Raw genomic sequence first — 23,946 nt, forward strand, 5'->3', positions numbered from 1 at the left:
TATCCTTTATTCTTTCACACAGTACTGAAGCAGGGCTGGAATCGACGCACGTAATTGTCAGCACCCCTTACACATTTCAAACTGGCCACCACTGTCCTCTGAGATCACTTAAGCCACATTTCCAGTGTCTCGACTCTTCCCCAGTTACTCAATTCTAAATGTAGCGAGTAACTTGCATAACATAAGCCTTCGACAGGGTCAAAATACGTTCAGAAACGTAGCAGCCTCTACACAGCGCTCCTCGTAGACTGACCACCTATCCCGGCCGCAGCACGGCGAGGACACTACCGGACACAGCCAGAAGACCCGAACCTCAGCGACACAATGGATTCAACCAGTCAGACGCCTCCAACTTGCAAGTCCTCAAGGATGCTCAAGTTGGACATCCACAGAGCACCATTTTGAGTTCAGAATCCGCAGTTCATGCCTAGACATAACCGAGCAAACCACTCAAATGGAGGTTTCATCTGACAGAGGCAAAGGTTCGAGACAATTCCACTCATTTTGTACAGAATCACTGATACCGTCGAGCGCCTTAAAACGAAATAGGTGCAGCCAGGATCTGCGGCTCCTCCTCCCCCGCCCCGTGACATCGAGGCAGCGATCCTGCATCTTCGGTGAGACTCCCAAAGCTCCGTGCAACCCGCAGGCGAATGGTCTCTCCGCCAGGTCAACGGGCAGAGAACCCCTCTACTCGCCTCAGTGCATGTTAACAGCGGCGAATCAATGAGCTAAATCTCATCCACAAGGTAAAGGTGCGAACGACGCGTCGCTCCAGCAGAGGTGGCACCGAGGCGCTCGGGTTACGCGATGTGATCGCAGGGCAGCTGCGGTGCGGCTCCTTTTCCTCGTGCGCATCGCTCCGCAGCCTGCACCACCGCGAGCAGCCCACCTGGTTCCAGCCCCGCCGGAGGCCGCGGGGGCCCCCACGCTCCCCCAAAGCGCGCCCGGGCTTGCTCTTCCCCCAGACAACGGCCCCGGAGGCCCCACACCGAAAGCACTTGGGCTCGTGCATGCCATCAGAAACGCGGGATCGGCCGTGCCCGTTCGGGGAGAGCCCCCACTCCACCGAGGGCACCAGTCTCAGAACAGGAGCGCCACACACGCAGCCGCCGCGGCCGCACACCCGGCCCCCTCGCGCGGGCTCCCCGCGCCCCGGCCCCGCGCGCACGCACGCACGCCCCGACTCCGCGCCGCGCACCCCTTCCCGCCGGGACCGCGACCCCTCCGCTCCGGGCCCGGCCGAACAAAGGCGACGCCGCCAGCTCGGCCAGCCGCTGCGGCTCGAGGCCCGGCGCGCGCTCACCTGGGCTCCGTCCCCAGCGGCGGCGGCGGCGGCGGCTCCTCGGTGGGGCTCCGGCGGCGCGGGCCTGGCGGCGGCGGCGAACACGACTCGAGTGGCCGCCCCGGGGCCTGCGGGGCGCTCGGGCGGCGGGGGCCCGCTCAGCGCCGGCGCCGCGGGCTCAGGTCCCGGCGCGGGCGGCGGCGGCGCGGGCGGGTGGGCGGCGGCGCGTCCCGGCAGGTCCAGGTCCGGCCCCGACGACGCCGCGACGCGCCTCGCTCCTCGCGCCCGCGGGCGGGACGGCAGCTCCGGCGCGGCCCGGGATCCGAGGCGGCGGCGGCGGCGGCGCTTGGCGCTCGACGCTCGGCCGGCTGCGCTCCCTCCGCCTCCGGCTCGGGCGGGCCCGCGGCGGCGGCGGCAGGAGCGCGGCGGGCGCGGGGACGGCCCTGTCAGGGGCGGCGGGGACGGCCGGGGCGGCGCTCAGGGCTGCGGGGCGGCGGGGCCGGCGGCGGCGGCTGCGGCTCCCGGGGCCGTCGCGCTGAGGTGCGGAGCTGCCACCGCGGCCATCTTGTTGCTCTAACTGACAAGAACCCCCCTCCCCCCGCTGCAGCCAGACGGGGCGCTCGCGCCCCCTTCCCCGCCCCGCGTTGGCCTCCAACAGGAAGTTGTCCCGGCCCCCGGCACGTGACTCCACCGTATCTGCATACCGGAGGGCAGGCTGGCCAATCGGCGCTCTGCACTTGAGCTCCGCCCCCGCGCGCCCCTCCCCGGCCCATTGGCTTGTCTTGGCAGGCCACGCCCCCTCCTTCCCCCTTAATACCCGCCCGCGCCTAGGTTCCCCAGACCGCGCGGGGAGCGCGCCGGGGAGCGAGCGGGCGCGCGCTAGGCCCGGTGGCTCGCCCTCCGCTTGAGGTGCGTGGAGACCCGCGCGGCGTCCTTCCCGGTCTTTGGGTGCTGTGGCTCCGCGTTAGTACGCTGGACCCCGGGGCGCGGACCCGGCCCTGTGCGTCCGCTCGGAATTCCCCTGGCCGGCGCCCCGCGACGCCCAGGCCCGGGTTTTGCACGTTATTTTCACCCGGAGGCGCCGGCCGTCTCTGCAGCGGCGCCCGGCACCCGCACTGGCGCGCGTCCCGCCCGTGCCGTGCACACGCTCTGCACCTCCCCACCGTGCACACACACGTACACGCGCCGGCCCGGCCCGGGAGCATCCTGCTCGCCGCGCGCCTCCCCGCCCGACCCTGCGCGCAGCCGCTCCCCGGGGAGCGCCCTGCAGCGAGCCAAACAAGCCTCGCTGCGCAACAGCCCCCGGGGAGACATCCTTCTGCCCCGGAGCGCGAGCGCCGCCCCCACCGCGCCAACGGCTGTCCGGGCGGAACCGGGCGCTCCGGCTCCACACAGCACGGTCTTTCCCCGCGCTCGGTACCCCGTCGTGGTCCTCCATTCCTCCGCTCCTCTTCCAGAGACATTAGTCATTAATCGTAGATAAGGTGAGGAGCGATGTGCAATTTTAAAAAGTCCCTTTTTAACTTTCGGTTCAAGTCAGGAGAAGATTTTGAAACCAAGAGTTGTCTCCATTTTCGTGGAGGATCGTGGAAGCAGGCCAGCTTTCCTCTTCGTGCAGTGGAGGCTCAGCGGTGCTGCTTGAAAGTTGTTCATGCTGAAGGAGGCCATTCCCTGTCTACGTGTCCCCATCTTGAAGAGCAGATAATGACACACTACTTTCGCAATGTAATTTTGTTACCGCAAGGGTCATGCTCCGAAACGTCTGTGGATGAAAGAGACACAACAAATTCCCCGCTCTCGTTTCCCTTCGCGGTCCCATGAGCTCGGTGCGCTTATTTTTTCCTTACTGCCATGTTTTAAGCCCTCGGCAGTCAGACTCACAAACCACTCTCTAAATCTGCCTTCAAATGTCTGTCTGTGTTGTGTATTTCTCCTCCGGAAAACCCACATCGCTTAGAAGGGTCTGAAGTCCGATGGAGCTGACATAGAGGATTCTGCCTTTTCCATTCATTTTATTTATGTTAACTTACTTCTTGGCTGCGGAGAAATCTGCATCTTTTGTATTTCTCAAAGATAGAGGTATTATCATCTGCTCCAGGAGGGAGTGCAAAATAATATCTTCAAAATATGCAGCGTCTGCTAAGTAGATTGCTAAATCAACGAAGAATCCGGGTACCTGCGTGGACCAATCTAATAAGCAGAACTTCACTTTTTGGAAAATTGAACCAAAATTACATTATTTAGGAAATAGGGAAAAAGGCAGTGCTTGTATTGACCATATTTTCTGAACCAAAAATTAGACTCATGGAGGGACCGTCTGGTGGAGGAGTAGTTAAGTTCCTGGGCGCTGCTTAGGCAGCCCCGGGTTTGCGGGTTTGGATCTGAGGCACCAACCTACACACTGCTCACCAAGCCATGCTAAGGCAGCTTCCCACATACAAAATAGAAGAAGATTGACATGAATGTTAGCTCAGGGCCAATTTTCCTCACCAAAATAAAAATTAGAGTCATGGTTTGGCATGTGGACAGTAGAAAGAATATTTGAAATTACAGTTGTTCCAGAAACATTGAGGCATATCATGGCCATGAGAGTGGACACTGCAGAACACAATGTCACTTATTAGTGGCTGTTTGGACTGAATGAGGTATAAGCAAAGACCCCAAGCAAAGTTGCAAAATGGGTAAGTGCAGTTTTGGGGTCTGTCATCCCCTTATCAGCCTTGCCACTGTCACCTCATAACTAAGGTCTGAGTTAATAATCTATAAAAATGAGCAAAATCAACAGAATTACGTGTAAGAGGATTAAATGTTACATGTAGTTCTTAAGTTAAAAAGTCAACTAGCTGTTGGGTGGACGAAAGGGGCACATATGTATGGAGACAGATAAAAAATAGACTATTGGGGGTGAGCACAATGCAGTCTTTACAGAAACTGATACATAATAGTGTACACCTGAAATTGCACAATGTTATAAACGAATTTGACCTCAATAAAATAATCTTTTTTAAAAAGTCAGCTAGTTAAGGACAGATGAAGACCTAGCTGGACACAAGCTCATGTGAAAAAATTCTAGTTTTAGGCAGCCACATGCTCAACATGGCTAAATGTGCGAAATGGTGTGTTAAAAATATACGGTCTACATTAAAATAGTGTCCGCTTCCAAAGACTGTACTCTGAGCTGGTCAGATCCCACGTGGGATATTAAGACCAATTCTGGGCCCCATGGTCTAAGAAAGAAATCGACAAACTCAAAGACTGTCTTGGGGAGAATGCAGGTTGCTGATGGAAATCTTCCAGTCATTGAGCAGTGGCTAAAGGAGCAGAAGAGGCTGGTATAGGGAAGGAGCGACAGGCGGGACAGGATGGCTGCCTTCAACTATTTAAAGAACTCCCATGTAGAAATGGGCACAGTGTACTCTGTGAGAACCTAGAAGGCAGACCTGGGATCGATGGGTGGAAGGTTTGGAGACAAATTTTGATTCCATTCAAGGAAAAATGATGAGGGTTATCCATAGAAACTCCTGCTTGAAATGTTACAAGATTCACAGCTGGTTTAAGTGGAAAGCCAGGGCGATCACAGCCCTGTCTCCACGGATATTGCAGAATAGGTTACTGCATCGGCCATGAGGACTGAATTAACTTGGCGGTTCTCAAAGTGTGCTCCCTGGACCAGCAGCGTCAGCATCACCTGGGAGCTTGTTAGAAATGCAACTTTTTGGACCCGACTGCTACATCTATGGAATCAGAAACTCTGGAGGTGGGGCCCAGGTATCAGCGTCTTAACAAACCTTCCAGGTGATTCTGGTGCACACCAAAATTTGAGAATACAACAAATAATAAAGGGCACCTTTTTTAGGGTTCTATTTGTGCATGATACTTCTTTCCACTCCCAGCCACTTCCTACCACACAGGGCTGCTTTGCTCCCTGCTGAAGTCCCTTGTTCCATCCTTCAGTCTCTTGATTCTGCAAGTAGAATTTGCATCCTAATGGTGGACTCTTAAAAGGAAAAGCTTCAGGACTCCAACAAATCCTTGCTTTTCAGTGAAAACGTAATGGATTTGGGGCTCAGTTCTCCCTGCTTCTCACCAGTAAATAGCAACTGACTTGGCCTTAAAAAATGTGATAAACTTAAAAGGCCTTTCAGACAGGCCGCAAGGCATAAGGCGTTGGTTCTCAAACGCTGTTCCTAAGAATCATCGAGGTGGCTTGTTTAACATACAGATTCATCCAGGCCCAGGCCAAGGCCCACAAAGCAGCGTATTTAACCGGCTCCCCAAGTGATTCTGATGCAATTGTCCTTCCCCTGCACTGAGGAAAATACTGGAATAGAGAAAAGAGCCTTCGAATAAAAGCAAGGCTGAATCTCATCTCCACAGTGTACTGGTTGTTTGACCTTAGGCCATTTTCCGGGCCTCAGCCTCCTCCTCTGTCCTCCTCACTGAGCTGGAGATTCTCATTGAACTGTTACTGAACTTGTGTTGTGTCCCAGGCAGCGGACTGGGTGCTGGGGATTTAAGCTGAAAGCCATGGTTGATTTATCATTATAATGCATATGAGGTGCTGAAGAGGGCAGCAGGAGAGACCTAGGTCATTCTGGAAGGACCTCTGATCTGAGTCTTGAAGGATGCAAGGGGGAGCTATGGTTAGAAGTGATAGAAGGGCATCGAAGACAGAGGGAACAGCCAGTGTAAAGGAAATAGAAGAGAGCAGCATGGCACTTTCAGGGGACTGCAAAGTGTCAATAGGGTTGGAATAGCTCACGTATAAGGGGAAGGGAGGGAAAGAAAACCAGAGAGATGAGCAGGGCCAGATGATAAGGAACATCTCATGACAGGTTAAGGAGTTTGGACTTTGTCCTGAAAGCAGTGAAGAGCCCCTGAATGATCCTAAACGTTTGACTTGGCTGTCTGAGAGATCTCTGTGGAAATACTGTGGTGGATGACAAGGAGGAGGAGGAGAAGACAGGGAAGCTGGGGCAGGAGGCCATGGCACAAGGTGGGAGGCCTGCAAAGTCGTGTGGCCAGGAAATTAGAACCTATGGAAGTAACCAGAGTGGCAACAGAGGTGAAAGAGAAAAGATGCATTTGAAAGGTAATTTTAACTCCAGGGGACTCCTGGGGACTTGGTGACTGACATATGATGAATAAGGAAGACAGTAAAGGGTGTTGCGCGGTTTTCTTGCCCAGTAAGAGGTAGATGGATGGTGAGTCAGGGGCTCCAGGAGGAAGGGGAGGTTAGGCCAGAGGCCTTAGCTGGGACTTTGAGGAAGAAAGGGCGAGTCTGGTTGGGTACATTTGGACTTGGAGGCACCTGGTGAACAGCAAGTGGCAATGGTCAGATCTGAAAGTAAGGAGAGAGGTGTGTGCTGGAGAAATCTATCCGGTGTGGTCTGCATAGGGGTGGAAGTTGAAGGCAGGGGCATAGATGATTTGCTTGGGGCGTGGGTTAGGAGAGACCATGAGAAGGCTGAGCATGGAGCCTGAGGAACACTGAGGAGGAGGAGAAAGTCCTAAGGGAATCTGAGAAGGGACTGTCCGAGATGTGGAATCCCAGGTGATGCCCCCATGAAACTGGAGAGGCCAAAAGAGGAAGGAGTTTGAGGAAGATGGAAGCAGTCAACAGCATGACAGTAAGGTCCATGTGATAAGGACAGGAAAGCACCCATCAAATTGGGCCACCATGAGGTCATTCTGTCTTTAGCAAGGGAAGTGCGGGAGCCAAGGGGCAGCAGGCTGCAGGGTGGGGTGGAGTGCGGATGAAGGGTAGGAGTAGGGAGGGACCACGTTTTTAAGTTTCTTGTGTATGGGTTGCATTGTGTCTCCCAGAAAAGACTTGCCGGAGTCCTAACCCCTGGTCCCTCAGAATGTAACCTTATTTGGAAATGGGGTCTTCGCAGATATAGTCAAGTTAAGGTGAAGTCATTAGGGTGGGCCCTAATCCAATATGACTGGCGTCCTTATAAAAAGAGGGAATTTGGATGCAGACGTGCACACAGGGAGAAGGCCATGTTAAGATGAAGGCAGAGATCGGGGTGATACGTGTACAAACCAAGGAACACCAAAGATTGCCAGCAAACCACCAACAGCTAGGAGAGAGGCGTGGAACAGATTTTCCTCACAGCCTCATGAGGAACCAACCCTAACAGCACCTTGACCTCAGACTTGTGGCCTCCAGAACTATAGAGAATGCATTTCTGTTGCTTAAGCCCTTAGTGCGTGGTGCTTTCTTATGGCGGCCACGGGAAACCAGTAGAGCTGTGGAAAGAGGGAAGGTGACTAGAGAGGAGTGTGAGACCGAGAAAGCGGCTTCTCATTGGTTTGTTGTGTTTTGCTTTTTTTTTTTTTTTGAGCAAGACTGGCCCTGAGCTAACATCCTTGCCTGTCTTCCTCTGCCTTATATGTGGGACACCTGCCACAGCATGGCTTGACAAGCAGTGCGTAGGTCTGCACCCGAGATCCAAACCTGCGAACCTGGGCCACCGAAGCAGGACGTGTGAACTTAACCTCTGCGCCACCTGGCCGGCCCCTGTGGTTTGCTTTTTTTAAAGGAGAGACTTGAATGTGTTAACATGCTGAGAAGAAAGAGCCAGTCAGAAGGACAGCAAAGAGGAAGATGTTTGTTTGTTGAAAGGGGTTGAATATGGAGTGAGAAAGGTGTTTGGACAGATCAGGAAGGGGAGTCGGACTCTGTGTGCAGGGGCTGCTAGGGGTCATTCTGTTCCTGAGAGCAGAGGGAAGCAGTGGAGATGGCTGCAGGGGCGCATAAGTCTGTGTGTGTGCATGTGGACCTGTGTGCGTGTGTGTGGGTGTGGGTGTGTGGGTGTCTGTGTGCAATGAGGGGGTGGTCTGCAAAAAATAGAAGGCATTACATTTGAGGCCGGCTCTGTGGCCGAGTGGTTAAGTTCACGCACTCCGCTGCGGCGGCCCAGGGTTCGGATCCTGGGCTTGGACATGGCACCGCTCATTAGACCACGTTGAGGCGACGTCCCACATCCCACAACTGGAAGGACCTGCAACTAAGATGTACAACTGTGTACAGGGGGCGGTTGGGGAGATAAAGCAGGAAAAAAAAAAAAAAGAAGGCATTACCTTTTTTGGGGTTTTTTTGGATGAAGTTGAAAGTAACCTAACATTCCTTCTGGGTCTAAAATTCTGTTTCTAGATCTTTTGGAACTCAATAGCTATTTGAATACAAATTACTGTTTTGTTCTATATTAATAGTATTGCATTTTAATTTATTATCTATGGTGTATTAAACCTAATAGGAAAACATACTCCTTGTATCTTTGCCTGTTATTAAAACACATTCCAACCCCCAAACTCTACGGAACCACGTAGCTAAACCACGGGAGGCATAGTCCGTTTGTCTTTGTTTCTTTGGGTCTGAATCATAAGGTGACATTTTGGATGTTGTGGAGGCAAGCCTGGGCCAGGACACGTGGGCACTTTCTATCACACAGTGCTATCTTTCTGTGGGTCTGTTCCTACCAGACTCAGGGGTGAAAACCTGTGCAAGGTCATCTGGGTCCAGAACGTAAGATGACTGATGAAGTCATGGTGAGGATGTTACTTGTACAGGAGGCTGGCTCAGTATTCATCTGGGTCCTGTGACACTGGGCAGAAGGCTTTGGGGCACCGCTGTTTCTTTGATCCGGCTCTGCCAGACAGGCAGTCTGCTGTAGCGGGGGAGAGATCAGGTGGTTCAGGTTGCAGGGTTTCCTTGAAGGGGAAGGCAGGATCCCTCACGGGCTGTCCCCTACCTGGGCTTCTCTGTGGCCCAAATCTGCTCATTCATCTAAGGATCAACTAGGGGCAGGTCTCTGCATTTGCAGCCAGCAACTCTTGGATTTGCTCTAGGAGTGAACGCCCCATCCTGGGGCTAGCTCCTTCATCCTTGCATGAATGAAGCAAATGTTTGCAAGCACCTGGCATATGCAAAGCTCTGCAGACACTCCAAGGCCACCGGCCGCCCCTTGCGAGCCGCTGACAGAGGGCACTGATAAAGACATCAGCTGTTCTACCTCCTTGTTCTGCTCCGACTTTTTTCTGCAGCATTTGTCACCTTCCATGATATATAATTTGCTTTTTATTGTGTTTCTTGTTTATCGTCTCCCGGATTAGGATGTAAACCCCGCTAATGCAAGATCTTTGTGTGTTGTTCACTGATGCATCTCAGGCACCCAGAGCAGAGCTGGCTCTGGGTGCTCCATAAATATTTCTTTGTTGAGTTAATGAAGGAATTAAGAGAAATTATGGTAAAGGTCATAAGAGAATCAGCATCAAACTGCTGTAGAAGTGACATCTAGTGATTACGTGTGAGGGGTGGACCAAGGAAAGCTCCATAGGACGTGGCATTCCAACAGCTTTAGAGGCATGGGTAGGATTCCTTCCTCCCTCCATCCCTCCCTCCCTCCCATCCTTCCTCCTTTCTTCTTTCCTCTCTGTCTTTTTTTCTTCTTGAGTACTGTCCCCATTATTTGGGGACTTGGGACAACGCACAAAGGAAATACCAGAATATTTGACATTTACAACAGACATTTCCTGAGACCAATGTAGAACCCAAATTAAAAAAAAAAAAAAAAAAGCTATACTATATTATATAATTTTCAATTTTCTCCCCCTCCCAAGTAAACCAAAATCCATATGTGATTGTGAATAGACAATGAAAATGACTATGTTAGTTATCTGTTGCTCAGTAACAAATCATCCCAAATTTAGCAGCTTCGAACAGCAAACGTGTTATATCACACAGTTTCCAAGCATCAGGAACCCAGGAGCAGCCTAGCTGGGTGGCTGTGGTTCAGCGTCTTTTATGAGGTTGTGGTCGAGCTGCTGGCTGAGTCTGTGATCTCCGAGGATTGGATGGGGCTGGAGGATCTTCTCCCAGCCCCCCTCATGGCTATTAGCAAGAGGCTTCGGTTTCTTGTCATGTGGACCCCTCCATAGGGCCGTTCAGGACATGCCTTCCCTCAGAGTCATTGATGTAAGAGCGAGAGAGCAAGAGAACCCCACAACAGGAGCTGAAGTCCTCTATAATCCCACCTCGGAAGCAACACCTTATCGCTTCTGCCATAGGCTGTTGACCAACCCTGGCTCAGTGTGGGAGGGGCCTACACAGGTTGTGAATATCAGAAAGTGGAGCTCATGGGGCCATCTTGAGGGCTGGCTCACATAACAACAAATCCACATGGAGATGCAAGTGCCCAGAGGTCAGCTAGGTTTATTCCCAGCACATATGATTCAAATTCATGGCTCAGCAAAATTCAAATCACACCCTGCCATGGCCTTTGAGGCTCCTGCTGAATTGTTGGCTTGCAGGAGAAACAAATCTGCTGGAAATGCCATGTATTGGGGGTTTCCTTAGCTTTCCTGGGTCCCATTTCTCTTTCCTTATATCAGTGGGATTGGACCATATTACTAAAGTCCCATCCAACTCTCAAACTCCGTGACTCAGAAATTCAGTTTCAGTGATTCAATCAGTCGATGGCCATAGATATGCAAAAGATCTTCAAAGAGGAGAGGAAATTTGCATTTGAAAAACCCAATTGTATTTAGATGGATGGAATGTGCCCCTTAGAATGAACAGAACCAAGTGGGAGAGATGATGACAAGATCTGGTGGCTGGGACCACAGAAGGCTCCTGCTGGGAGGCAGGAACCGCACAGTTTGGATAAGTAAGTGAACCGTTGGGCTAAGCCACGATTCTGCATGTGGCTCTGTAGGTAGTGAATGTGGCAGAGATGCCTCCCCCAAAATTCATTCTGTCCTCCACAGTATGTCCAACCAGGGACTACATTTCCCAGCACCTCCTTCTCATCTGGGTAGGGCCATGTGACTAGTTCTGGCCAATAGAATGTAAGCAGAAGCGATGGGCTTCACTTCTACACCAAAACAATTGAGAAGCAGTTGTGTCTTCTCCTCTTGCTCTTTCCTCCTCTTGCCTGGATGCAGAGGACTTCAGGGTCCCAGGGACTGGGGGAGCCTTGAAATGAAAAGTGGCTATGTTCCTGAAACATCAAGAAGAGAAAAATCTCCTACAAACCAGGAGGTCCAGGTGAATGAACAATGTACTCGTATTAGGTGGAGCCCTTGAGAGTTTGGGGTTTGTATGTCCCAGAGTTACATTGGCCTTAAACAAATTAGAAAACCTTTGTAAAGTCTTTCGATAGGGATTTCAAGAGAAAAACGGTGTTAAGAAGATGAATATGTCATTGACTGGTAGGATGGTGTAATAAAGGGAGAGAAATACTGAAGGCAAAGAAATTACTTAGGAAGCTGTTGCAGGGGTCGCCACACGATGTAGTGTGAAAAAGCACAGATCCGCATTCCCGCCTCTGCTTCGTGGCAGGATTCATAGAAAAGACAAAAGTAATGATCACCTTTTCTTCTTTGCGTGTTACATGCCGGGCGCTGCTCTGTGCAATTTATGTACATCACCTCATTTAATACTTTAGTTCTTATTTACATTTATCTTGCTACATTAGGCATTAAAAACAATTTTTATAAAACAAACTAACTCATGCCTTTAAAAAGGTAATTACGTATTCCCAGTCTTAGAACAACAACAAAAAAGAACAAACAAAAAACCCCCAGTCTCATGCCGCTTCCCTCCTCACTCTCGATTTCTACCCCTACGAGCAACCACTCTCGAGTCCTTTAGCTGTTTCTTCTCCCATTTAGCTTCATAGTTAAGAAAATATATAGATTTATACTCTTCCTTCTTGATTTTTCTATTTTAATATCATGACTTCCTACTTTAAAAGATCAGGATTTGGCTCTTCTATATCAAATCCCAAAATCCTACACATTTCCCCTCCCTCGGATGGATAAGATTTCAACCGCAGAATTGGAGGTGAGTTTTCTAGACAGGCAAAGCAAACAGAGCAGTAGTTACGATAAACACACGTTATCCTAGAGGGTTAGAAGGCGAGAAAGCTAGAAAGGCAGGTTGGAACTAGAGCACAGAGAACCACCAGGCTAGGCAATTAGAACTTAGTCTAGTGTGCAGTAGGGAGCCATTGAAAGTTTTAGGCAGGGGAGAGACATGAGAAAAGCTGTTGTAGGGGACGGTTATCCTGGCAGCACCATTGTAGGATGGATCAGAGCGAGAATCATAGGACAGTCCTAGCAACTGGATATTTATGCATTCATTCATCCATTCATTTATTCTATCAACTTTCTCACTCACATTTACATTTGGGCCCTAGTTGATGCTGGTCTCTCCCCACTAGTCTGCACTTCCCACCATAGCCGAGATCTTGTTCCTTTGCTTGCTGCTCTCTCCCAGCACCAGCACAGTGCCTGGCACACTGTAGGTGTGGAATGAATGTTTGTTGAAGGAAGGAAAGACATAATGTTGGGAATGTGGACATAGGTAGGGTGGTGGCCGTGGCGAAAGAGTTAGTGGCATTTCAGAGAGAGACGTGAACCTGGTCACTGGTGGGAGGGCAGGAGAGAAGGGGGTCAAAGTGACTCAGATGACTAGCGGGTGATTAATAGAAGACCAGAAGTAGGAATAGGAAGATTTGGGGGGGGGGGGCAGCTAACATTCAGATAATAGTTCATCTTTAATACTATTTGAATCACACATCACCAACCACATTCGGCCCATTGTTAAAGTCAGCCGAAGGGAGTCTCAGCTCAGTCTCCACCCAGATGTTTCCTCACTATGTCCCCAGTGGTGCGGCATGAAGCTCAGGTGCCTGCTCTGCTCCCACAGTGGGGCTGCGTTCCACTGGTTTCCTTTGGGTCATTTTATTAGGAGGCCATCCATCTCCACGTGAGCAGAATCACGTCTAACTGGTTCACTGCTGTCTCCCAGCGTGTGACACATAACAGGTGCTCGGAGTATTTGGAGGGTGAATGAATGGTTTTCTGTACCAAGCATTGCTGGTTCACCTCTGCCTGTGGGTGTCAGGGAAGGCGTCATCAAGATGTGACATTGGAACTAAAGAGTAGGTGTGTGTTGGGCAACAAGGGAGGACGAGCATTCTAGGCTCAGGGTTCCGTGTATGTAAAGGTGGGGAAGCCAGTTTCAGGAATGGAAGAAGATTCCTCTTAGCGCTTTGAGTAACGGAAACAGTTCTGACTTCAGATACTCAGCTGTAATTCTTGCTAAAATCAACAGAGTGAATAATTAGGGGAGAGAGGCCAGAGAAAAATTCACAGGCTTCTTGCAGCTGTCCAAACCACAGATTTCAATGAGTCGATGCGGTGGAAAGGAGGGCAGGTTTACCTAGAGCCTGTCACAGTGTGTGCCAATCTCCTGGGAGCGGGGTGCTCCCTCCTCCTGGGGACCCATCCTACCCTCAGACCCAGGGGAGGACACTGGGGTATGTGCCCTGTGTTGACTCTCAAGGATGCCTCTGGAACGCAGCCTTTGTATTGGAAAGCATGACTGTGGAAATTACTACTGAAATCTGTTTCAACCACAGCTAGGCTTCAAGGGTCAATGTCCCTTGGAGAAGAACAGAATTGGGATTCCAACACGTATGAAAGGAGTCCATCTTTCTGCAAGGAGAAGGTACCCTGTGAACCTGCTTCTTGCAGGGCTGCCACCTATGTTGAATTCCACAAACTAAAATGTGTAGATTCTGGTGTGTGCATGAGTGTGTGTGTGTATGTGTATGTGTGTATCCAGAGGCGGGGAAAAAATCCCCCAAACCTGGTGAAATTCAGAGGTTGCCCTCTGAATTTGGCATCTGGTGTGATCTGGAGTCAGCCAAGAGGTCCTGGATGTCCATCTTTTGTTGCCTGGGCAGGGTTCCCAGCTGCCAGTTGTCAGACCGGGGGTATAATGTGATACTGGAACAAGGGAGAAGCCAGATAATGAAGTTCCCACCCTATTCTCTCATCATAGCAACCTCTTGTTTGTTTATTTTTGTTTATTTTATTCTTCCTGACTAAAATAACACATGCTCTTTATGAAAAATTGTAGAAAATATAGAAAGATGGAAAGAAGAAAAATATCACATTATCCCACTCCTCAAAGAAGACTATGTTAACATCTGAATGTGTTTCCTTCCCGACTCATATCTTAGCATAATTTAAAAAACCATAGACATGTTCATGTTCTACGAATTGTTTTTGAATGACTCTCCAGGGAAAAGAGAAACATGTTCAGTCTAAGAGTAAGAAACTTTTTCACATTATAATTTTTCTTGCTATTACAATAAACTCTATAAAAACCGTCTTAATAACGGACATAGTGTTTTATCAAATGAGTTTGCCATAATTTATGTAATGAATCCCCTACTAGATGCAAAAGAGTCTTAGATCTATGTCCTCATCTCTGATCGGGCCTGGGAGCTCTTAACATCATTGCTGATGCTGACGGTGATGAGGTAAGGAAGCTTTTGTAGGGGCAGCACTGCTTTGCTACAAATGTTGTTTAGAAAAAGTGCACCCCTTTGCTTTCTTCCGTCTGTTCAATGATTAAAATTTACCCCTGAAGAACAGATTTTAGTAACTGCTGCATTTATTTGGGAAAATCTTATTTCCACTAGTCTTCATTTTTAAAGCAGGCGAAATAAGCGGGTTGACTTTCTTGCAAGAAAGTCAAGAGCAGTTTGGTGTTGCCTGTGGGAGCCTCTGTCACCTGGCAGAGCTTATTTCTGGGGCTCATGGACCCCAATGCTTTGCTCGTGATGGCCCTGTGTTGCCCAGTGACTGACATCATGGTGACAAAAGATCCCCATTGGTCAGGAGCATGCAAACATCCGCCTGCTGAGCCAGAGAGACTTTAGCAGCCTCAGTTTACCTGCTGTCCCTTCAAACCAACTTCCTTCTCCAGCTCTGCAGGGAGGAGATGCTACATGACCTCAGGGACAGCCGCCGCCCCAGGGTGAGATGTGCCCTTGGAGCCATTCCACCAGAACAAGTATTAAGACCTGCCCTCTTGGCTCCCGGCTGCACTGTCAGCTCGGCCGAGCAGGAGAAAATGGCTCTCCAGAACCCCATAAATGACCAGCCCAGGCTCCTCTGTCCAAACACCTGTGTCAAAAGATCCAAGACGCTTCCCTCAGCCGTCCGGGCACAACCAGGCCTTTGTGTGTTGGGGTCAATCATGGCTCTTAATTGGCAGTGTAAACAATGGGCCTCTGTGTTTGTTCCCAGAAGACAACAGTGTTCTGGAGCAATGACACGCGTTTCAATGCAGAAAAAAAAAAAAAGAAAAAGGAGCAGAGCCTGACATTCCAGCAAAAATCTCTTTGGAGAATCCTGTACTTATCACTAAAAGACCTTGTTACACCTCATCCAGATGGCTGCAGCAACCTCCCCACCCGGCAGGCCACAGGCCCTTTGTGGGGATTGTGTGAGTGCTGGAGATGGCTGGCTGTGGAGTGCCAACAGTGCTGTGATTAGCAGCCTGAGAGATTCTATTGGGCTTGACTTAGGGGCCTTATCTGTTGCAGGGTACCTCCATCAGCGGCCGACTCACGCCGGATACAATGGCCGTCAGGAGGAAAGCAGGCCTGTCTTCCTCAGGCAAGGTGCAGGGTGCAGGGCTGTCACACCTCGGGCCCCTGGAGAGAGGGAAGTGAGGCGACACCTGTGGCCGACCATTGGCACAGGTCGGGGCGGCTCCTGCGGCTGTTTGTGGTAGAAACTTTGAGTAGGGGAGTGGTCAGATGCGTTCCCCCCGCTCAGTAGCCCCATCCCTTTCCATCCTGACTCTGGCAGCCGTGAGGCCGGGAGCAGGGAGGCTAACAGAACCAGCAGCCATGCCTCATGCACTGTGGTACTAGTCAGGGTTCTGCAGAGAAACAGAACCAACGGGAGAAAGAGAAAGACAGATACAGAAAAAGAGAGAGAAATAGAGAGAGAGAGAGAATGAGAGAGAAAAATGCAGATAGATAAATAGATACAGAGAGAGAGATGGGGAGATTGATTGATTGATTGATTGATTGATTGATTTAAGGGAATTGGCTCAGGCGATTTCCATGGCAGGCAGGTTTGAAATGGGCAGGGCAGGCTGGCAAGCTCGAGGCCCAGGGTAGCCTTGATTTTGCAATCTTGAATCAAAAGGCAGTCTGGAGGCAGAATTCCTTCCTCCTCAAGTGGGGGGGGGAGGGGGGGCAGTTTTTTTTCCTCTTAAGGCCTTCAACTGATTGGATGAGGCCCATCTGCATTACAGAAGGTAACCTGCTTTACTCCAAGCCTACTGATTTAAATGTTAATCCCATCTAAAAAATCTGAAAAAACGCCTTCACAGTCACATCTAGATTGGCGTTTGACTGAACAACAGGGTTCCATAGTCTAGGCAAGCCAAGCTGATGTAAAATTAACCCCCGCACGGCCTAGGTGCCCGTGGTGGTGGGACATGGTACGTGGTCACTCGGTATTTGTAGGCTGTACAAACAAACGAGCAGTTATTTGCTATTTCCTGGCCTCGGCTTGTGTCTGTGTTGTCCTCATTGCCCAGAGGAGTGCCTGGCACATAGTAGGCACTCAATAAGTCTTTGCAGGATGAATGAAATTGAGGGTCACAATGCCCACCAGCAGATCATTAAACCCAGTGGGAGGTCCCGCTACGTGCAGGGCTCTCTGACTGCACAGGTCCCACGCCCACGAGGCCAGCCCTGTTAGCTTACGTCCATTTAACAGCACTTTGATCAACGTGGTCACTGTTGGATTGTCGACTTTTCCTCCCACATGTGAGACTCTGGAGGGCTGGGGCCCTTCCCGTCGTCTTGATTTCCCAGGGCCTGGCACAGTGTCTGGCACAGACCAACGAGCCCAGTAAAATGCTAAATGAAGGAATGAATCAATCGACAACTTTGTCATTAAGTCCTGGCAACCCTTTGCATTCCTGACAGTCTCCAAACGCCATTTCGACCTTCGCTTCTTATTTCTTCCCACGGGGAGCAAATATAATTTGACTCAGAACCATTTGGGGTGCCCCGAAGTCGTCTGGCCCCTTTATAGTCAGGCCTAATGCTCCCTTCTCCCAGTTGTCCTCAACCTTGCGCACCCACGGGTTGGACAAACTTTTAACTGAGCCTCTCGGTAGCCTCCTTAATCACGTGGAGGGACCCCGTGTGATTTTGAGGGATTTATGGACACCCACCCACCATTCACGCAATTTTACAGCAATACAGACCCATTAGACAATCATTCAGAGAGAGATTAAAATAATGAAGGTGAGAATCAACTGAAGACCTTGTCCTGTTGGAACTCCATCCATCATCATTTGTGGCTCAAAGAAAGAGTCATCACCCCAGCCCATTAAAGGAAGTTGTCAATTAGGCACCATGTGAGGCCTCAGAAAATTGTTCCCTGAAGAGAATTTGAGGAGGACGGCCACATCGCTGTGATGAATTTATCACCAGAGAGCCCAGTGTGGTTCCCTGGCTGAAGCTGGAAGGATCCAGAATACCAGACAAGGCGTCCTCCACTCGCCACAGTTCTAAGGAGAACCAGGAGGAGGCGCGGGAATCTGGGATCAGCCTGATGGCTTCCAGGGCTCAGATTATCACCCACCTTTTAAAGAATTGCCTCTTACACCCAATTCAAAGTTTAAAAATGCTTCAGGTTGTATTTTTAAATAGCATATAGTTAAACCAGCCCATCATAAAGTGACTCAGTAGGTTAGTGTACATCAGCTCAGTGTGTTAGGATGCAGCCGTTCGCTGTTTACGAAAGCTGTAGGTTTACTGAGAAAAGTGAAGCGTTAAGTGAAAAAAGTAAGACATCAAACATATAGGTACTGTGACCACAGCTGCAGAAAAACGTGTAAACATAGGAAAAAGACTGGAAGGAAAAGCATCCCAAAATGCTAGTGGTTGTGGTCTATTGGGTGGTGAGATTATTGGTAACTGTTTTTATTTTCATAATTTCCTAGTTCTCGAAATGCTGTGTGTTGGATGAGCACGGATCAGAGCAGTCCCCTGCCAGCAGCAGGCAGTGGTGGTTTTGTGGCTCAGCATCACTTCCCCTTGTTGTGACAATAGTCACCCCGATTTTTATTACCCCCTCCTTTTAGATGACTAACAATGAGCTGATACTATCACTGCTATAATAGGATTCCTGCGAACTCCTGGGTTCAGTCAACAGTCCCCCCTCCCAGTCACAGGGACTGGCTGCGAGATGGGCATCTAACCAAGGGAAGTCAGTCAAGCCCAACGAGACTCTGTTCCATTCTTTTTATTTGAACTAATGGGAAACCAGACTCTTCCCCACGGGACATGAAGCTGAGAGCGTATGAGGGGAGAGTCCGTCTGTAAAGGACGCCAATGGACTTATGCCGAGTGTTGGACAGCAACAAGTCCTGATAATATTGTCTGAGCTCCTGCATCAAGCCACGTCTGAAGCCAGCCCCACCTTCAGCCTCTGCAGCCAAGACATTTTCTTGTGCTTAATCCCGTGGGTTTGGTTTGCTGTCACTTGCAGCTGGAGGAGCATTTTCCAATACACTCCCTTTGAAGAGCCTTCTGTCCTGTTGGGGACACAGACCGACAGGTCCTTCGGAGGAGCACGGAGTATCTGGTACACGAGCCTAAAGGAGAGCAGGGAGCTGAGCCTGGACTCTTGGAGGTTTTCTGGAGGAACGGATGCCTGAGCTAAGTTTTGCACAAGTGGCGTGAGCGAAGAGTGGAAAGTTGTTAGCATCTTGGTGTGCCTCGCGCACATGACGTGAAGCAGCTGAGGGTGAGGCTGACTCAGCAGAACTCAAATCCCTGACATGCTCTTTGATACCCAGGCCCAGCTATCGACGCCGGAGGCCTGCCAGAGAAATGTGAGCACACAGCAGCCAGCTCTGAAGCCTGCACAGGGGCTCTCTGGGAAGCACCCGCATTTCCTGGGTACCAGAGTGGAAAAATTTTAGCTCCATCGGAAGGGAATTCTGTCTGAAGGAAGGTCGAGTTTTACTGTTGTCTGGTCCTGGACTGCCAGATCAAGATTCAAGGCGGGAAATGTGGGGACAAAAAGCAAACGTAGCACAGAAGCGCCCAGGGAGGACATTTCACAGAGAATTTGGGCGCTTTTGGATGCACAAGAATACACAGTGTATATCAGAGTTTGGGGGCAAGGAGCTGGAGTATATTTTTCTTTCTGCTTCTGGAAAAAACGTATTTGCAATAGAAATACCATTCAATAAATAAATAAGTAAATAATGAATAAACCATCAAACACTGCTTTGGGTTTCCACTGACAGTCGGAAAGAGAAGCAAGTTCAGGCAGATCATCAAAAATAATGATAAGAAGGGAGGTGCCAATGGAACGAGGGAGAAAGGGCTGCACTTGACGGATATTGCCATGGGGCACGGAGGCTGGTCATGGAAACGTCCCTGGGTAAATAGCACGCGGAAAGAAGGAGGGCTGGTTTGATGCAAACAGATCAGAAGGGAGGACTGTAGACAGAATAACCCCCAGGAAGAACTAGGGATTATGGGCTCCGAGGTGATTTCCTAAGGGACAGTCTGAAGTGCCTCATTTTATTGAAAATTGGACTGTGTGAAACAGAGTCAAATTAAGGGACCTTTCGCAACAGCTACCTGAGGGGCCTCTTCTCTCTAATTGCCAGCATTGCACAGTGAAAACAACCCCCATTGTTCGGCCTGGCTTCTGAAGGTGCGTGAATGACTGCAAAGCCCTGTGTTTCTCTGATGTTCTCTGGGGTAGTTAATGTACCAGAGGAATGAGAGGTGGCTTATTAGGTTAATTGCTACTGCAAAAAAAACCCAAAAACAAAAAGAAAAGAAAAAAAAAGCCCCCAACTGCTGGGAATGCACATTTGAAAATAGATACGTGAGATTGTGCAAATAAAAATATAATTATGGCCCCCCAATTTCCTTTTCCAGAAGTCAGCGTGGCTAAAGGCATGGTACCCAGATTGTGCAAAGCCCTGTGATAACATGCCAGAACAGGCTGCAGAATTGCAGGAATCTGCGAGCTCCGCCAGGAAGCTGGGACGGCCCAGTGATGTTCACCTCGCGAGCCTCAGGGGCGGCCTTGAACTGCACTGTTTTTCTCTGTTCCCGCTCACCGTGATTGTAAGATGTACCATAAGCTGACAAGTTTCTCTTGACATTGATTATAAGCTGTACCTCGATTTCGAGAATGTTAGAAAGTGAAAAAAGTGTTTACTTTCCAATGGAGAAAATGTGCTATTAAGAGGCATGATAGTTTTCTTTGCCTCTACTTTGATCTCTGCTTCTGTCTTGCTCTGTTTTCCTCTTTCTCGCCGTTTCTTTCTTCACCTCCCTCATCCCTCTCCCTGACTTCGCCTTGGAAATTTCCTCCTGGGACGGGTGTGCAGGAGCCCTTGGGAAGATTGGTCCATGTTCTTTCACACAACGATGCCTGTTTGCCTGGAGACCTGTTCTGCCGTGATGCCCATCCCGAGGGATGCACAGCCCCCTGTGGGAAGAATCGGCTCTTCTCTCCTGGGCCTGCCTGCCCAGTGTGAGCCTTGCCACCCCTCAGCCCCACCCGACCTGAGTTCATCCTCGGCCGTGGGTGACTGACCTCTTCTCTGAGTCTCCTGGTGGAACAGCGGTAATAAGATCCTGTTTTATGAGGCTCTTGAGAGCAATGAGTGAGATGATGCCCTTAGCATCCACAGAGAGCTCCAGACATCTAGTAGCTGCTCAGTAAACATTCAGCTCCCCTCCTTCCTGCGAAACCCTTTACAGAAATGGAGTGTCTCCTTGCTGGCCAGGCACGCAAACTCAATCTTTAAACTGAAATCAGCTGGATTTCTTGGCCATCATCTCTCAAGATGGTGGAGTCCCAAGTCATGTTCTCTGAATAACGAAGAAGTTTCCAGAGTTTGGAAAACTGGGAGGAAACCATGAGTAAGAGGAGAGAAAGAGGGAGCTTCGTGATGCCGGAAAAGAAGGTGACCAGGAGAGAAGGCCAAAAGAAAGGACGGTGTGGCGCATCAGAGGTCAGGTTAGAATGCTCCTCTGGATGCTTGTTCTGGGTTGTGAGCAAGGAAGAGCAAAGGACTGGGAGGTCTCTGCAAGCAGCTCCACTGTCTGATGCCAGAGAGCTGCCGAAGCGAGGTTCACCGAGAGAGCGACGACCTAGCCTAGAGCAGTGGTCTTCAAACAGTGAGTGGAGACACACTAGCGGGTGAAATCCCAGTTGTGGGCTGTGAAAAACATAAATAGTATAGAACAGAAAAGATAACATTAGAAAGAGAAAATAGAATAGAATAGAAAACATCAATGTGCAAGGCCCGTGAAAGGGTTAGGCTTTTTGTGACATTTATTGCAGTTGTTTACAAACATGTGTCCACGTGTGTTACAGGGCTGGGGACATGGTGTCATCCATCTCTTATTGTGGTTCTCAGCCAAGAAGGTCTGAAAGTCACCGGCCCAGAGAACTCAGGCAGAAGAGTGTTGCCCAAGAGAAGGAGTTCTTGAGAGGGGAGCAGTGGGCAGTGCTAGGGGTGGGGAGCTGGGAGTGGACCTGGAAACTAGAAACCTGGGTTTCTCCACTGACCACACTAAAAGGAAAGGCCTCTCCTGGAAGGTGACACTCTGTGCAGGCACTGGGCCTGGAAGGGCCTCAGGGCCTTGTTCTCAGGCAGGTCAGGGTCCTGGCTGGACTCAGGGTGCAGCTAAATTGCGACCTGAAACAGAACACTGGAGAACCTAGTGCCCCAACATGGATTCTATTGGAGGAGGAAGTGGGTCTCTGGTTCCCAAAGAACTTGCCAGGAACATCGCCAGCCTCCCCCACCGTCTACGGAGCCTCACGCCATCTCCCTCCCGACCCCTTTCGGTTCCCCCTGGCTCGAATAGGTGAGGGGGTTGGGGAGGGAGGACAGACAAGGAGTATAAAAGGGGAAACTGGCCATGGGGTGGGGGCTGTGGCGGCTGGGTTGAAGGTGGGCACCTGGCTGTCAGGCCCCAGAGCCTGGGCTTCATGCAGCAGCAGAGCCGTTGGCTATGTGGCCGCATAGGGGATGGGTTCTCCTGCAAAGGGACAGGGGTGGCAGTGGTTCAGCCCTGCAGGGGCAATTCCAGCTGCCGGGTTCGCGTGGGCCCAGAGCTGCCTTGGAGTGCTCCTCACCTTGCTGCTGCAGACAGAGCTCCTGTCCTATTTGCTCTCTCCCCACGACCTGTGGGCAGGCTGCGGGCCCGCTGCCCCCAAGCGTTCTGGGTACAGGCGGGAGAGAGGTGGGAAGAGGGGTTTGCCAGGGGGCCCCTTCCAAGCCTCTCCGAGCAGCCCTGCCCGCTTCGCCACAGTCTGACCCTGCCTCCTTCCCGCTGCCCTGAAACTGGGGAGGAATTTGTCCAAGTGGACAAGAGGCCAACATTCCCGGGAGGAGGGGGAGTCTGTCCTCCTACTTTCTTCACAGGACCAGGAAGGGGTTGGGGCAGCGTCTCCATGGATACAGCCCCTGCCCCACGGTGGCCAGAGGCAGACTACCGGCAAAGGCACCCACGTGCCTCTACTGCGAGGCCGCCTGCCACGCGGCCTGGGTGCGGGAGGCACCGCGGCCTCAGAAGAGGCTTCTAGGGATGCTTGACGGAACCCCACGCCCCCTGCCAGTCGGGACCCGTTCAGGCCGGGCCCCACTGAGTGTCTCTGTGTGTGAGACAGAGACGGTGGGGGGGGGGGGGCTGGGAGGGGTGTGTGTGAACAGGCACACACACGTGCTGGAGAAAGCCTTCACCAGGCCAAAGCAAACCGGAAGAGCGAGGGAACATCTCTGTGTGTTCTCGTCCCCACTGACCCTTTTAAATAGATGACAAACAGTTGAAACAAAAGCCCACTTAGCTTTTATGCCTGTGATCCGTGGTATCCATTCCAGTTAATTACAGTGATTTAAAAACATTTGCATTTAATAAAGAACCTTCATTTCTCCATGTTCTCAGTCCACCCCCCCACCTCAATCTTTCTTCAGGCCACTGGGCTAACGCAGTAATTATCATCTCCGCCAAGCCAGGCCAACGCCATCTAACTGTCTAATGTGGGAGAAGATGAGACTTCAGGAGGCCTCGAGCACAGTGAGGCATGGGGCCGGAAGGAGGGAGCCGGGAAGGTGGGGCCTGGGACAGGAGGGGGCTGAGGGAGGAGGGAGCTGGGGGAGGAGGGAGCTAGGGGAGGAGGGAGATATGAGAGGAGGGAGATATGAGAGGAGGGAGCTGGGAGAGGAGGGAGCTGGGAGAGGAGGGAGCTGGGGGAGGAGGGAGATATGAGAGGAGGGAGCTGGGAGAGGAGGGAGCTGGGAGAGGAGGGGGCTGGGAGAGGAGGGAGCTGGGGGAGGAGGGAGATATGAGAGGAGGGAGCTGGGAGAGGAGGGGGCTGGGGGAGGAGGGAGCTGGGGGAGGAGGGAGATATGAGAGGAGGGAGCTGGGAGAGGAGGGGGCTGGGGGAGGAGGGAGATATGAGAGGAGGGAGCTGGGGGAGGAGGGAGATATGAGAGGAGGGAGCTGGGAGAGGAGGGGGCTGGGGGAGGAGGGAGATATGAGAGGAGGGAGCTGGGAGAGGAGGGGGCTGGGAGAGGAGGGAGCTGGGGGAGGAGGGAGATATGAGAGGAGGGAGCTGGGAGAGGAGGGGGCTGGGAGAGGAGGGAGCTGGGGGAGGAGGCAGCTGGGAGAGGAGGGAGCTGGGGGAGGAGGGAGCCCTTCTCTCTAGCAGAGGACTGTGAGCTGGGAGGGCTCAAATCCAGGCACTAGGAAATGGATATGTTCCAAGCCCTT

At 51.2% G+C, this 23,946-nt stretch overlaps 1 protein-coding gene and 1 long non-coding RNA gene across 2 annotated transcripts in view; one reads left to right on the forward strand and one right to left on the reverse strand.

Annotated features, from left to right (window-relative positions):
* The window catches only part of TNRC6C (trinucleotide repeat containing adaptor 6C), a 141,419-nt gene extending 139,680 nt beyond the window's left edge, over positions 1-1,739 (reverse strand). The window contains 1 exon segment of the mRNA XM_070559819.1: positions 1,307-1,739. The gene's annotated coding sequence lies outside the window, so the exon portion shown is untranslated.
* On the forward strand, positions 589-23,112 carry LOC139073818 (uncharacterized). The gene is made up of 2 exons (XR_011522862.1): positions 589-749; positions 20,089-23,112. It is a non-coding gene; the product is annotated as an uncharacterized lncRNA (long non-coding RNA).
* The last annotated feature ends 834 nt before the right edge of the window (positions 23,113-23,946 follow it).

The sequence above is a fragment of the Equus przewalskii genome, chromosome 10, assembly GCF_037783145.1.
Source record: "Equus przewalskii isolate Varuska chromosome 10, EquPr2, whole genome shotgun sequence".
NCBI classification, from domain to species: domain Eukaryota; kingdom Metazoa; phylum Chordata; class Mammalia; order Perissodactyla; family Equidae; genus Equus; species Equus przewalskii.